The sequence below is a fragment of the Mus musculus genome, chromosome 19 (assembly GCF_000001635.26).
Source record: "Mus musculus strain C57BL/6J chromosome 19, GRCm38.p6 C57BL/6J".
Taxonomy (NCBI): domain Eukaryota; kingdom Metazoa; phylum Chordata; class Mammalia; order Rodentia; family Muridae; genus Mus; species Mus musculus.
The window spans coordinates 43,621,660-43,636,925 of NC_000085.6; the positions used below are offsets into that span (position 1 = coordinate 43,621,660).

The following is a 15,266-nucleotide window of genomic DNA, read 5'->3' on the forward strand; positions in this document are numbered from 1 at the left end:
TACTGCAGAGCACATCAGGAAGAGGCTAATGCTTAGCTATTGTAATCAATCACAGATCTGTTACTGCCCACCTCCCCTCCTGCTGCTCACTGAAATCCCACATGGAAGGAAGGAGACAGCAAGCCTCCCTGTCAGGCTGAAGCCAGGGCAGAGAAACCAGGTTTGGCTCTGGCTGCAGTTTCAGTGTGGGGCTTGGTTCTGTCATTCATCAACTAGCTTCGATGATCCTTGGGTACTGTATCTCATGTTGTGACACAAAGTCATCCCTGGGAAGGTGACAGCAGAGAGACTTTCCTCTGTGTCAGGGTGTGTGTGTGTGCACGCATGTGCGAGAGAGAGAGAGAGAGAGAGAGAGAGAGAGAGAGAGAGCAACAGAGAGACAAACACAGAGATCCCCTCCTATTCTAGGAATTACCTTGTGAGTTAAGTATCCTTTGTTTATATACTTTGAGGCTTAGAGAGATTTAGGTCATTCCTCAAGACCCACAGTAAAATACAGCAATGACCCCATGTGTGTGTAATCAATGCCACTGAGAACATTTCTGACGTCTTCTGTCTCCTTTCCTATGCAAACAGTGCGACTGGGCAGAATTTGACGTCTAGATCAAATTAGATGCTCCTGCTAACCCTCCTTTTGGATGGACCTAGATGGACCATGGGCTGCTTGCAGGTTAGCAGATGAGCAAAGAAACTGTTGTGCTGTAGTCTGAGTGGGATTCACGCTGTGTGACAGGGGGTTCTCAGACAGCTATGTGCAGACAGCGTGCTTCCCCAGGGGTAGAGAAGAGAGCCTCAAGCACTTCAGTTCAACAATGGAATATATATATATGTGTGTGTGTGTGTGTGTGTGTGTGTGTGTGTATACACACACACACACACACACACACACACACACATATATTTTTTTTACCCAAATGCATCCTGGTTTCCTTTAGAACACTCGCATCTTCTACCTTTTACTAAATGTGTCTCGAAAGGAGCTGTTTTGTAAAGAGTGTCTTTGAAATAAGGATTGTCCAACACTTGCTTGTGGTTCTAGGGTTTCAAGGCGCATATTACATAATATAACACAAACATAAATGATTATACAAGACTCACCCATTGGTTCACACAAACATAAATGATTATACAAGACTCACCCATTGGTTCATATGTGGTTTCAATCTCTAAGAAAAAGGAACAAAAAGGCACCTTGGACCAGCTTGAGAGTAAATTTTTGGGGAGCAACACAGATTAGTTCCCAGTCCACATGGAGCAGCTAGAAACTCATCCCCTCCAGTGGCTACTGGTGGATTCGGGCTTGACGTGGGTATGCCTTACAGCCCTGTCACTTGGTGAACCTCTCACAGAAGGGCTCAAAGGTCAAAGGTGTTGCTCGGTCAGCTGACCTTAAGGTTCCTTCCAGGCTTGAGATCTGCCGCACACCTCTAAATCCAGCCAATCACCAAAGCTCATCTCTCCTCAGCTCCCAAATTCTGTCTTGTTCATCCATCCAGCTTTCTCTCAGGGTCTTAAAAGGCCAAATACGCACTGTGGGTATTTGACCTGTATTTGGTGAAAGAATGCATAACTGGAGGCATAACCGAGCGCTGTAGTTTCTGTCCTACATTTCTGATTCCTGTGGGAACCTTCTGTTTACCTCCTAAAGAAGAGAATGTCGGAGCAGGAAGGGACCAACCAACCCAGTTTAGATGGTGATGCAGAGCCTTTCTCCCTGGGGCACCAGTAATTTCCCCACCGGAGTCTACTACTTCTTTTTTTATTTTATACATGTCTGACCTTTTCACCCATCTTGCTTTCTGAGTGCAGGCAGGGCTCAGAGGGGCAAGATCTTAGACGTTCCAAATCAGTCTCCCAGCTCTGTACTCTACATGTCTCCAGTTTGTGTTCAATGCTGTACATGATACTTGTGTAACACACACACCCTCCTTACACACTCAACACTGGGGTTATGAGCATGTATGCATGCTATGTATGACTATCTGGGGCAAAGACAGCTTCCACCAGGAAGCTACTATTCAGAATCTCTTTTGATTGAGTTCTTTTGGGTTCAAATACACTCCATGGATTTCTCTGGTATAGAGACATGGTGAGTTTTGTTTGGTTGTTTTACTAACAAGCCATAGTTCAACTCCTTAAAATATCAGAAAGTATTCTAGACATTCTAGAAGGTTTGTAGCAACTCTACAATCCCAAATCATAGTAGCTCCATTTTGCAGATGAGAAAAGTGAGTCTCGGGGAGTCAAAGCAACTTACTCAAGGTCAAAACTGTCGTCAGATCCGGGAGACTGATGTTGTCTTCAGAAGAGTCTTTGAGACATGCTGGCCAGCTCTTCTGCCCACCTCCTCAACCGCTGCCCTTGGTGAGGATAGAGCCACACTTGGCTCCACCAGTGACATCACCTGTTCAGCATCTTGTGAATGGCACCAGATCCCTGCCAGTGCCCTCTAGTGGGCTCAAGGAGGGTGCCCAACTCCTCTTGGCTGGTTTCAAAGGGTTTCAGCACCCTCTGGTGTTGGCCAGAGGCCCCAAGTCTCTCCAGGCTTGTCTGGACTGTTCTTTAAGGAAGGTTCTAGGCTTTCTGGATCCCACTTCTAGTCCTTTAAGGAAGACCCCATGCCCTGCTTGACGGTGACCAGAATAGGGTAGGGAAGTGGCTGCAGTCCAAAATTCCTCTTTGGAGAGTTAGCTAAGTGATCTGTCAAATCTCCAACTGAGGTCAAATCTTAGCTTCCTTACTCCTCTGACCCAGGACAGGAACCTATGCCTGGCTTCATACTAAGTACTGGAGTTTATTATTCCACCTAACCTTGAGAAGGTCTTAGGGCTGGAGAGATGGCTCAGCAGTTTTGAGCACTGGACCTAGGGTTCAATTCCCAACACCCACATGGCAGCTCACAACTGTCTGTGGCTCTGGTTCCAGGGCATCCAACACCTTCACAAAGACATCTATGCAGACAAAGCACCAATGCGTATAAAGTAAAGATAAAAATAAACGAGAGATAGAAACACAGAGAGAAAGAGAGAGAGATTTCAGTCTCTCTAAGCAGCAGTGCCCTCAGACAAATGGACAGCAAGCCTCTGCATAGGTAGCATGGCTGGAAGGCTGGCGGTTTCATCTCTCTAACAGGGCAGGCAGACCATCAGGTCAGTGTCTCAGAGTCCCTTCTGATGAATAAGCAAACTGCTCTAGTTGGATCTGGGCTCATATTGCAGCATCAGCATCTCTGGACACGTTAGAAAAGAGTTTCATTTACTCACAGTAGATGCAGCTTTTGCCAAGGGGTTGGATCGGCACATAGATGTGTGTTTGGCTGGGGAGGGGCAGGGGCAGGTGGTCACTTTAGTTCAGTGAACAAATACCCAACAAAATGTGGAGTTTTGGGTCCTGCGTATCATAACTGATGTGTTTATCCCCCGAAAAAAATGGCACTAATTTGACATTCTAGGGTCATTTACAGGACATCAAACAACCAGTTTTAGAAAAAAAAATGAGCAATAAACAGATAGGTGCCTTAGCTTCTTTTTGTAAAGAGAAGGAGTCCAGCCCTCTAACCAAGTTTGCTCAATTTCTTTGTAGAGCAGATATTTTCTCGTAGCTGGCCTGACAGTCTAAAGAATTCCTCCTTTGGGCTGGAGAGATGGCTCAGCGGTTAAGAGCACTGACTGCTTTTCCAGAGGTCCTGAGTTCAATCCCCAGCAACCACATGGTGGCTCACAACCATCTGTAATGGGATCTGATGTCCTCTTCTGCTGTGTCTGAAGACAGTGACGGTGTACTCATATACATAATAAATAAATAAGAAGCATCTATGGTGCTAGCTTCCCCACAGCAGGATGGGAGGCTGAGACAGGAAAATCCCGGAAGCCTCGGGCCTCACATATGCAACAATGAGCAAGAGATGTTGACTCAAACAAACTGGGAAGTGAGACCCAATATCTGAGGTTGTCCTCTGATGTCCTGTGTGCCCCATGGCATGTGATCATGCTCACACGTAAACATGCACACACACACACACACACACACACACACACACACACACACACACACAAGATCATAAGAATCACATTTATCTTTGAATAGAAGCCAAAGATCCTTTTCTATACCAACCATCTTGTCAAAGATCATTGTCAAAAAGCTGTATGGATTGCAAAGTGCAAAAGAAACAAAGGGAGATTCTCTTCCAATTGTCCTGAAGGGGCGTCTCGGGGTGTCAGCTGCCAGGAAAGGTCAAGTGATAGACCGTGAAGGTGACTTCTCTTATCCTCTGCCTTCTTTTCAGACTTCCCTCTATCCACTCCCTAAACAAAATTGGAGGTCCAGAGGAGGTACCTCATTTCTCAAGACATACAGGCAGTTCATTCAACCTAATTGTTAAATGCAGTTAATGTATAGCACAAGATGTATGTCTTCCTGTAGTAGCTACGAGAACTTAAACAGCTTAGTAAGACCTACTCGATACCTAAGTGCAATTTATGACCTCCGGGAGATGCTAGGACGTTTAGCCACCACTCATTTGCCAGGTGGTCAAAATCAGATCCAGCCCCAAAGTCTATAGATTACATGTCAGATCCACATCCCCATGCCATAGGTCACTCTAATGGAGGGGCAGGGATGGGATATCCACACAGGCTTTCCTTTCAGCACTTGTGTGCGTGCAGGGCCTTACTCATTGACACTGGACAGCCACAAACAGCTGCTCCCCTTCCCACAGCCCTCCAGCATTCTCTTCTGCTGCAATAAGTCACGTGACTTCTTTTCCAGGGTATGCACTGATTTGCAATTAGCAGGCCTTTTTTTTTCCCCCTGCTGACTGGCTTTGAATTTATTAAACAGTGAACTCCCCAGAGCACTTTAGTTTTTGCTGTTGTTGGTGGTAATGATTTTAACAGCACCTAGTCTTTATGTGTTCCACTGTACCCAAGCAACACAGTTTCAGTAAGCTCGGATCTCCTCCTTTCGGTGGGTAAAAGTGTCACTGAGCATTCGGGGAGGACAGGACATCTTCACAGAGAACATCTCCCTCCTTCTGTGATGGGAAGGGGTGGGTGACTCGTGATTTTTCACAGGATGCTGCCAGTCTGATGGGAGTGGTCAGGATAGACTCGTAGGAAAAGATGATACTTGAGCCTGGTGTCTAAGGAGGAGCTAGGGAGGTGTATGCCAGAGGTAAGAAAGCTATACTAGGTCTGTAAAAAGAAAGGTGGGGAGGGAAAGAAGTGGGGGTGATTAGGTCTTGTTTTGACTGTGAGAACAATTTTCTTTGCCTTTAAACTAATGTTAGGAAGATTCACATGCAAGATCTCACTCATATGCAAAATCTAGAAAAATTTCAACTTTTAGAATCAGAGAGTAAGAAGGGGGGTCCAGGGCCAGAGTTTGAGGTGATGTTGCTCAAAGGACTCAACATTGCAGTTAGGGGAACTGAGTTTGAGGTATCTGTGCAATGCAGGCACGTTAGTTGCTAACGAGTATTGCATTCTTTCTATTTTTTGCCTGCACGTGTGTCGATGCACCATGGAGGCCAGAAAGGGGTTGGCAGAGTTGTTGGCACACCTGGGCCCAGAGTTACTGACAGTTTGTGAGCGGCCATGTAGGTGCTGGGAATCAAACGCAGCCAATGCTCTTACTTGCGGAGCCATCTCTCTAGGTCTAGCATACTAATTATCTTGAATTAGTCATTCCAAAACATATACACATATGATCAAATCATGTGTGCCATAAAAACATATGGTTTATTTATTTGTCAATTCGAGCAACAATTTGAAATAAACTTTTCTTTTTCCATTTATGGGTGTTTTGCCTACATGTATGTATGTATGTATGTATGTATGTATGTATGTATACTGCATACATGCAGTGCCTAACAAGGCCAGAAGGGGGCATTGTGTCCCCTGTAAGTGGGATTACAGTTGTGAGCTGCCATGTGGGTTCCAGGAGTCAAACCCTGGTTCTCTCAGAGGGCAGACAATGCTCCCAACTGCTAAGCCATCTCTCCAGACACTTAAATAAATTTTTATTGTTAAAGTAAATTTATTAAGAGGAGGGAGGGGAGAGGAGGAGCAAAGAGAGAGTGCGAGCGCGCACATTAGCATATATGTCCCACAATGCACATGGAGAGGTCAGAGAATATCTTGAGGGAGTCACTTTTCTCCTTCCACCATGTAATTCCTGGGTAATAAACACAGGTCATCGAGTTTGGGGACAAGGACCTTACCTGCTGAGCCACGTTGTCAGCCCGATTTTAAAAATAACCTTTGTAGGAGTGAGAAAGGGCTGCAGAAGATGAGCAAGAGCATCAGGCCTCTTCGCAGCATCTGCTTTTTATCCCTGTCCATCTCAACAGCTTAAAACTTAAAAATCTGTTAACTTTAGCCAGCCGCGGCAGTGCACGCCTTTAACCCTAGCACATGGGAGGCAGGGACAGGCAGATCTCTTGATTTTTAAGTAAATCTTAATTTGGGTTGTTTCCTTTAATTAATTTTCATTGGAGGAGCAGCAAAGTTATCCTGTGAACACTAAAATCAGAAAAAATCAATGGAGGCCTGACAGGAAGGCCACCCTCTCCTCGCATCTGTCCCCCTCAGCCTCCTCCAGGTCGTAGAGGCACTGCCTGGCCTAGGGGCTGGATCAGAAGTCTGGAAATCACCTGTGGTCGCCCTTACCCTGTGTCTAGTTCAATTCTATGAGCTATCATTCAGTTCTGTGGCTTGCACTTTGTATGCACTCTGGGATCCATCAACGTACTCTCTCCTCCCAAACCCACTTCTCGGTGGCCACTTTAAAATGATTATCTTTGTGTGTGTGTGTGTGTGTGTGTGTGTATTGTAGTGTATATATGTGAACTTGTTTGTAGTGTGTACCTGGTGAACACATGGGCACACACTTGTGGTGGACAGAGGTTGGCATCAAATGTCTCCTTCAATCTCTATCCACAGGGCCTGAACTTGGAGCTTGCCAATCCTGGCCAGGGAGCCCCAAAGATCTGCTATCTATCTCTGCCTCCCCAGTGCTGAGACTACAGATGTGTGCTCACCTTTTTACCCACCCAACCCTGAGACAACCTCTAGGCTCTTAGACAAAACAAATGAGTGTGTGTTTCATGGAGATTGGAGACAGGTGGAGGAGGAGGGAGGAAGACAGGATTGATTGTATTGAGGGCAAGCTAAGGGGACACCTTCTTATTGTTCTGCTATTAGACTCCTTTGGAAGACAGGAACTACACTGAAGTTCCCATCTGAGATGCTTTGTGCCCAGTAGGCTCTCAGGAATCCCAGCTGGGGACCATGCATGTGGGCCGTCAGATGCCCACCATGTCAGTTACAGAGGCTCTCACGTGTGTCCACACCCTGGGACACCTTTGGAATGTTGGTTCTCTGAATAACCCCCGTCATTCACACCCTACAGCCGCACTCAATCTGTCCCAGTCCCCGTGGCCCCTCACCCTTTGCTTGCTTTCAGATCTGGCAGAAACAAAGCCCCAAATACATGACCAACTGGCATACGATGAGTGATTAGCCCCCTGTCTGGAAAAGGCTGGGGTGAGGGCCTTTCTGTGCTAAGTGCAGTAACCCTAGCCCTCACCCAGTAGTAATTCTAGATGGTGGTAGCCGGGGCTGGGCATAGATGGGCAGTGTGAACAGCCAGCCTGAGGAGGGAGGTGCTCAGCCCACGTGGGAGGACCATCATCTCCTCCCAGGCAGTTGGAAGCATCAAATTAAGGCTAAGTGGAGGTAAATTAGATGTGCTGGGACAGCTGCCATGAGGATAAGTGGGTCTGGATACTAAGGGAAGGTTCTCCACAGGGGAGGGGAGGCAGGCCTTGCGGCCCTGTGGTCTCCCTGCTGTTCCTCACCTGAAGCAAGATAGCAAATTGTCTTGGGCAGAAGTTCCCCAGCTTGGCTGTGGGTGAGTAAATTGGACCCACCTGAACCTCACGCTCCTTGTGAATACAGTGAGATCTTAGTACCTACCTCGCAGGACCTTCAGTGAGCCAAGGGGTGACGGGATGACTGGCTCCCAGGAGGCTTTCTGTAATGTCCGTGGACTCTACGGGCTCCACACCTACCAAAAGCACATTCCTACCTCAGAAGTCCAAGGTGCTGGAGAAATTCGGTCAGCTACCGGATGTTTGTGGTTTTTACACTGTGACTAGTGAGTATGTGCACAGGCGAGGTCAGAACCTTAATGCAGGGCTGTTGGTAACTCAGAGGCCACCAGCTAACATCCAGTGACATAGCCATTGCTACTGGGAGGCTTCAGGCCATGATGTCTTCCGTTAGCATTGAAATAAGCATGGTAAGGTATTAGGTTGTTTTTCATTGGGGGGGAAATGTGACTCACTTATAAGTCAGTGAGAAACAGGTCCTCTCATGAAAATCCGTGGTGTGTTCACCGACCATGGTGGTTTGCATTTAGGCCCCTGTCTTGTGTGTCGGAAAGAAGGCTCCCCTGGGTCCTACCCTTTTTACCTTTTCAGAGGGTGATCACCACTCAGAGGTTCCACCGTGCTGAGGAAATGGAGGGAGCAAGGTTTCTTTAACATTGATGGCAAAGTAGTTTCTAATTTTAACGTTTAACTGGTTAAATATATTTAATTATATATAATTATTTATATTTAATTGTTATAGGTAACATTAAATTGCTTATATATTGTGGGAAATGTTGCATTTTAGGCTTGGAGGAATATATATAATCTTAGGTTTGTTAATTTGTTTATTTTGAAAGGAGAAACGTATTTTGATTCATAGTCTCAAACGCTCCCTCCGTAACTAGCTGTTTCCCTTGCTCTTTAGCCTATAGCAAGGGCAATATTATGGCAAAGGAACGCTTCTCCCTTCAGAGCAGTCAGGGATCAGAGAAAGAGGCAACCTTGAGTTAAGCAGCACTCTCTGAGGCGCAGGCAGCGTTTTCTAACAAGGCAAAGGAGGAAGGGCTGCGTGGATAGACAGACCCTCACCACCCTGCAGGATCAAAGGCTCCCAGAGAGAAACAGTGTAGACACAGAAAGGACAGACACTGCCTACACCCGAGCATCTCCAGTGCGGCCTCCAGACACCAATCAAGAGAGGGGTTAATGTAGGCTCCAGCAGACGCCAAATACTAACTACATGTGGCTTAGTGTTCCATACCTGCCCCACCTGACAGTGTTGGGCAGAACATGCTGAGGTATGGAAGCACTAAAAAAAGTTGATGTTCCCCCTGTGTTCCAGGAAGTACCACCAGCATGCAAATTTCCACAGAAAATCGAGAGAGAGAGAGAGAGAGAGAGAGAGAGAGAGAGAGAGAGAGAGAGAGAGAGAGAGAGCACTTCGAAGTCCTCTCCATTCCCACTCAAGATGAGTTAAAGCTGAGTCACTGCCCTTGGGTGGCGTCAGTGTTACAGAAAGTGACCACCAGGGGGCACACATTCACCACTAGAAAGCCTTGGGCACTGTTTCCCGTCCAGAAAACAAGCCAAGATGGAAGCCTCCTGCTGGCTGGGGAGGAACACAGGCTCTTCAGAAAGAAACACAAGGTTCTCCTTTGTATGCTTTACATCTAAAAGTTATTGTTGTTTCAAATATTGACGAAGGCTGCTGTGGGGAAGCAGGATTTGCCCATTTCTTTGATCTAACCCAGAGTGGCTGCCCATATCCCAAGCTGTATTCTCTGATTGCCTGTCTCAGTGTCCCAGATTCTCACTTGGTAAGCCTAAGGCCATTTAAGTCAACGGTTTCAGACTATACTCCTAAAATGTAGAGGAAGAAAGAACGAGAGAAAAAAAGACAGACAGACAGACTAAAGCTGCTTTCTGTGAGGAACTAATGCATGTTTTACCTTCTCAACCTCTGACTGACTGATGATGTTGGCCAAATCCCTGGCTGGCGTTTCAGATTTCCAGGGCTCCCTGCTCTTCACTTCCGGCTGCTGACATGGCTACAGTCCTGGTGTGGGCAGCAATCATGGTGAGGATCCTGTTAAAGCTGAAGATGGGGCTATCTCACACCAGTCAAGGGGTGTGTGTGGCAGATTAGGGAGGGTGAAAGCTGAGGCAGAGTGATTGCTGCAAGTTCAAGGCCAGTTTTGTCTAAATAAGTGAGACCAGGGGCTGGAGAGATCACATAGCAGTTAAGAGCACTGCTAACCAAGCAGGAGCATCTGAGTTCTAATCCCCAGGACCACAAATGAGTAGAGTCTGATCACATACAACATACATACATATATATATACACATATACACACATATATACATATACACACATATACACGCATATATACACATATTTCTTATACACAGACATGCACATATACATACACACATACACTATACACACATATACACACACACATATATATACATACATTCACATATACACACATACACATATACACACATATATACATATACACACATATTCACTTACACACAGACATGCACATATACACTATACACACCTACACACATACACACATATATATATATATACACATACATACACATATACACATAGATATACACATATACATACACTGATACACATGAATACATACACATTCATACACATACACACCACAAACACATACACAGACATACATATACATACATACCACATATACACACGCCACATACATATACACACATACATACACATTACAGACACCACATACACACACACACACACACACATACTAATTAATTAATTGGTTAAAAACAAACGTACCTCTTTAGTAAGTTAAACAAACAAATAATGAGGTCCTGTCTCAAAAGGAAGGTATGCAGAGACTGGGGTGCTCACGCTTAATACATTGTTGGTGGGACTGTAAAAAGATACAGCTACTAAGTTAACCAGTATGACGGATCCTTAAAAAGCTGAACTTAGAAATACCACGTGGCCCTGAAAATGTAGGTGTGCCATATTGCCAAAAGAGTCGAAAGCGGAGACTCAAGCAAATGTGTACACATATAACGTCATTACAACATCATTCAAAACAAGCAGGAGCAGGCCGATGCCCATCAAAGCATTAACAAGCCAAGCAAAGGGCAGTTATGTGCCCACGGTGGCAAATTACCCAGCCCTAAGGAGTAGAAACCCAAAACACATACTACAATGTACAGGAGCACCGAGAACACTTTGCTAAGTGATATAAAGCAGGCTGGGAGTGGCAAATCAGTTCCACTTTCCTGAGATACCTGGAATGGACATCGTCATTGCCAACGGCTGCAGACAGAGGACCCTGGGAAAGCACTGTTGCAAAGCCACAGTCTCAGTAACGTGACAGTGATGGCTGGTGACACAACATCAATGTGCCTAAAACCACTGAATTGTGCACTCGGAAATAATTTACGTGGTAACACTTTATATTACGTATGTTTTGCAAAAATGAGAAACAGAGTACTCCTGGGTCCTACAACACTGGCTCCACGGGTTCAGGAGAAAGCACAGGAATTCTCAATTTTTAGCCCTGTTATTTTTATTTTATCTCATGTGTATGGGTGTCTTGCCTGCATGTATGTCATAAAGAACAATTATATGATGGGCCAGGACGGGTTGGTACCCATGGGTAGAAGGGGAGGGGACAATGGGGAAGGAGTGGGAGGGTGGGACTGGGAGGAGAAGGGAGAGCTTCCATCAGGATACAAAGTGAAGAAAGGGAAGGAGGGAGAGAGAGAGAGAGAGAGAGAGAGAGAGAGAGAGAGGGAGAGGGAGGGAGGGAGGGAGGGAGGGAGAGGCAGGCATAATATACGGGTGTCCCTTCCCATTCAGAACAGCAGCAGCAATAAAACAAAAAGGTAGAGGGGCTGGAGTGTTGGCTTGATATGCAAACATGAAACTCACACCCACATGAAAACTGGGCGTGGCCAAGCATGCTTGTAACCCTAGCCCTGGGGATGGAGACTTTTATCCTCTGCCTCCTAGGGTTATAGGTAGGTGTGAGCCATCATGCCCAGATTTTAAACCAGGGCTGGGAATTGAACCCAAGGCTTCCTGTATGATACTTAAGCAGTCTACCAACTGAGCCACATTGCTGGCTCTAATCACTCAGATTATAATATAAGGATATCGAGTGGGTAGTATTTTCATGGTTTTTGTTGTTGTTTTTCGAGGCAGGGTTTCTCTGTATAGCCCTGGCTGTCCTAGAACACTTGAACTCAGAAATCGGCCTGCTTCTGCCTCCCAAATGCTGGGATTAAAGGCATGTGCCACCACTGCCCAGTCAAGTGGGCAGTTTTAATTTTTTGTTTTTTGTTCTGTGTGTGTTGTGTGTCTTCTTTTGCTCTTCTTATTCTTTTTTTTTTTTTTTTAAAGATTTATTTATTTATTATATGTAAGTACACTGTAGCTGTCTTCAGACACTCCAGAAGAGGGTCTCAGGTCTCATTACAGATGGTTGTGAGCCACCATGTGGTTGCTGGGATTTGAACTCTGGACCTTCGTAAGAACAGTCGGGTGCTCTTACCCACTGAGCCATCTCACCAGCCCTGCTCTTCTTATTCTTTTGAGGCAGTTTGATCTTTGCTATCAGCATATCTTATTTCTTCTTCTTCTTCTTCTTCTTCTTCTTCTTCTTCTTCTTCTTCTTCTTCTTCTTCTTCTTCTTCTTCTTCTCCTTCTCCTCCTTCTCCTTCTCCTTCTCCTTCTCCTTCTCCTTCTCCTTCTCCTTCTCCTTCTCCTTCTCCTTCTCCTTCTCCTTCTCCTTCTCCTTCTCCTTCTTCTTCTTCTTCTTCTTCTTCTTCTTCTTCTTCTTCTTCTTCTTCTTCTTCTCCTCCTCCTCCTCCTCCTCCTCCTCCTCTTCCTCCTCCTCCCCCCTCCCCCAACCCTTCCTCCCCCCTTCTTTCTTCTCTTCTCTTCCTCAGTCTCCTTCTTCTTGCTTTTTCTTTGCACACAACTACTTAACAAACCTCAACCAACAAAAACCAACAGCAACCAATCACCCAACCACCCATCAGCCCCAACCCTACCTCACGGGGACCCTGGCATTTATATACCCTCTGGAAAGTTCCCAGAACTGTCTGCCACTGAAAAACACCTGCTAGAGCACCAGGCAAATCCTAGTCAACTGCTGTGGACAATCTGAAGCAGCCCCGTACTGCTTATAGCTGAGATTATAATGAAAACATCCTTATAATATTTCTGTATTTTTTTTAAGAGACCAAGATGTTAAAATTGTCACTACAGATGGAGGTGAATTTCAAAGGGCTGGGTCAGTGGTAGAGCACTTGCCTAGCATGCAGAGGCCTCAGAGGCCTTCCTCAGCATCAACATCCAAAAGCAAGATAGTAAAAGCACAACATTAAAGCAAGAACAGGGGCTTTGCACATATGGAGGATTCTCAACCACAAGGCTTACATTTTCTGTCAGAAGAATTGGACCTGAGTTTGGTTCTCAGCAGACACATCAGGCAGCTCACAACTACCTTTAACTCCAGCTGCAGGGGATCTGGCCTATACACACACACGCACACACACACACATGCACTTAGAATAAAAAAAAAAACTTTAAAAATTTTTAACTTGTTTACAGATAGAACCATGACATTAACATAAATTTTAATTTTAAAAGATAGAAAAAATAAGTTTCTATCGGCCTTTGATAAACCAGCCTGCCTACACCTTGGGCTTGAGAGCCATCATACAATAAAGACAAACTAGGTTCGTTCCTGTTTATGAGTAAGTCTTCCTCTAGGGTTGGGCTATGTCCCACCTGTAACCTTAACTCCAGGCTCTGTACTGCTGTTCCAGGAAATGGCAACAATGCCGTTGTTTCAGGAGGTTGCTATGACGACTTGTTATAGTTATGTTCTGCTTCTGTAACTCCGCCTATTTGCCTTCCACCACCACCACCCCCCCATTTAAAACCCCCTACTTCTGAGCTATAAAGACACTGTCTTCCCCATGCCAAGGGCTGCTCTCTGAAAACTGCATTATGGGGAATGGCCACTGGACCAGCTACATACAATCTGCTGTGCACAATAAAAAAACTTGCTCCAATTTGGCCATTGGGTTAGTGGTCTTTCACTCCTGTCTGCTGGGCTTAACATCTTCTCTGTGTGAACTACTGTTGCCAATTTCTTGTGTGTCTTACCAGAATTTTTCATTCCATTGTAAACATACATGCTTACTGCTCTCCAGGTGGTGGGACCTGAGAAGGGAAACCCATATAAATAAAGAGGACTAAAGACTCACGCAATAGCCCGTTTTATTCAGGGAATCAGACAGTTTATACTCTGAGGGTTAAGAGGAGTCCTGTAGGTAAAGTGTACATTACTAAGGGCAAGCTGCCCACGGTAGAAACATGGTTTTCCATGGAGGCATATAAACACATAACAGTAGTCAATTGTAGTGACTAATCTGGTGAGCTCGATTCTATCCGATACACTGGGAGTGGCACAAAAGCTTAATCTGAGAGCAGTTCCGTGTTTCAGAGAAACAGAGGCCACAGGCTCTTGGTTTCCTGTAGACTTCTCACAAGCATTCAGATATCTCCTCACACAACTCCATTCTTGGACTGTGTTCTGACACATACAATACATTATCTACCTTCCTTTAGGACACACAAGGGGCACACACACAATGGCATACTTTCCTTGTTGTTCTGCATCAAATATGCATATCTGTATCTAGATGTATGTCAGTATCAGAGATCATTCCTTGTCCGTCTATGTTGTGTTGCCTCCGTGTTTCCATGGCTGCGTCATATTCTACCATGTAGACCTGGCTCATTTATCCAGCTCCCTTTATTATCTTTCTCTGAGACAGGGTCTCTGTACATAGCTCTGGTTGTCCTGGAACCCACTCTGTAAATGCAGAGCTCCGCCTGTCTCTGCCTCCAGAGTGCTGGGACTAAAGGTGTGCCCGCCACACCCAGCCACCCGGCTCCCTTTCATGGATCCCCATAAATACTTGCAGCTTGTTTTCTTGCAGGCGAATTCTTCTGTGGCATTGTTGGGTCAGAGGTTATGATTTGTCTTCAAACGTGGTAGCCACGGCTGCCCGATCTCTTCCGAGGAGCCTGTACTAGTTCACGGCTTCTTCGGAAGCGGGGTTATCACGCCTTTTGATCTCTGCCTCTCCAAGGACACCAGACCTTGTTGCGGTCTTGATTTTCATCCCCTACTGTCAGCAAAGTGGAGCCTGTTCAGCGCCAGTCCCTCGGTGAGCCGACTCTCCAGATCCTTGTTTCCATATTGTGCTGGGTTTGATTGCTTTTCTTTTTTCCCTTTTTTCCTTACATAATTTATTTTACCCATTTGGAATGTAAGTTTTGGAAGGTGCTCGCAGC

The 15,266-nt window shown here is 45.6% G+C and overlaps 1 long non-coding RNA gene across 1 annotated transcript in view; it reads left to right on the plus strand.

The window, feature by feature from the left end:
- Gm34922 overlaps positions 1-15,266 on the plus strand; it is a 36,695-nt gene that overhangs the window by 5,475 nt on the left and 15,954 nt on the right. The gene's annotated exons all lie outside the window — the stretch shown is intronic.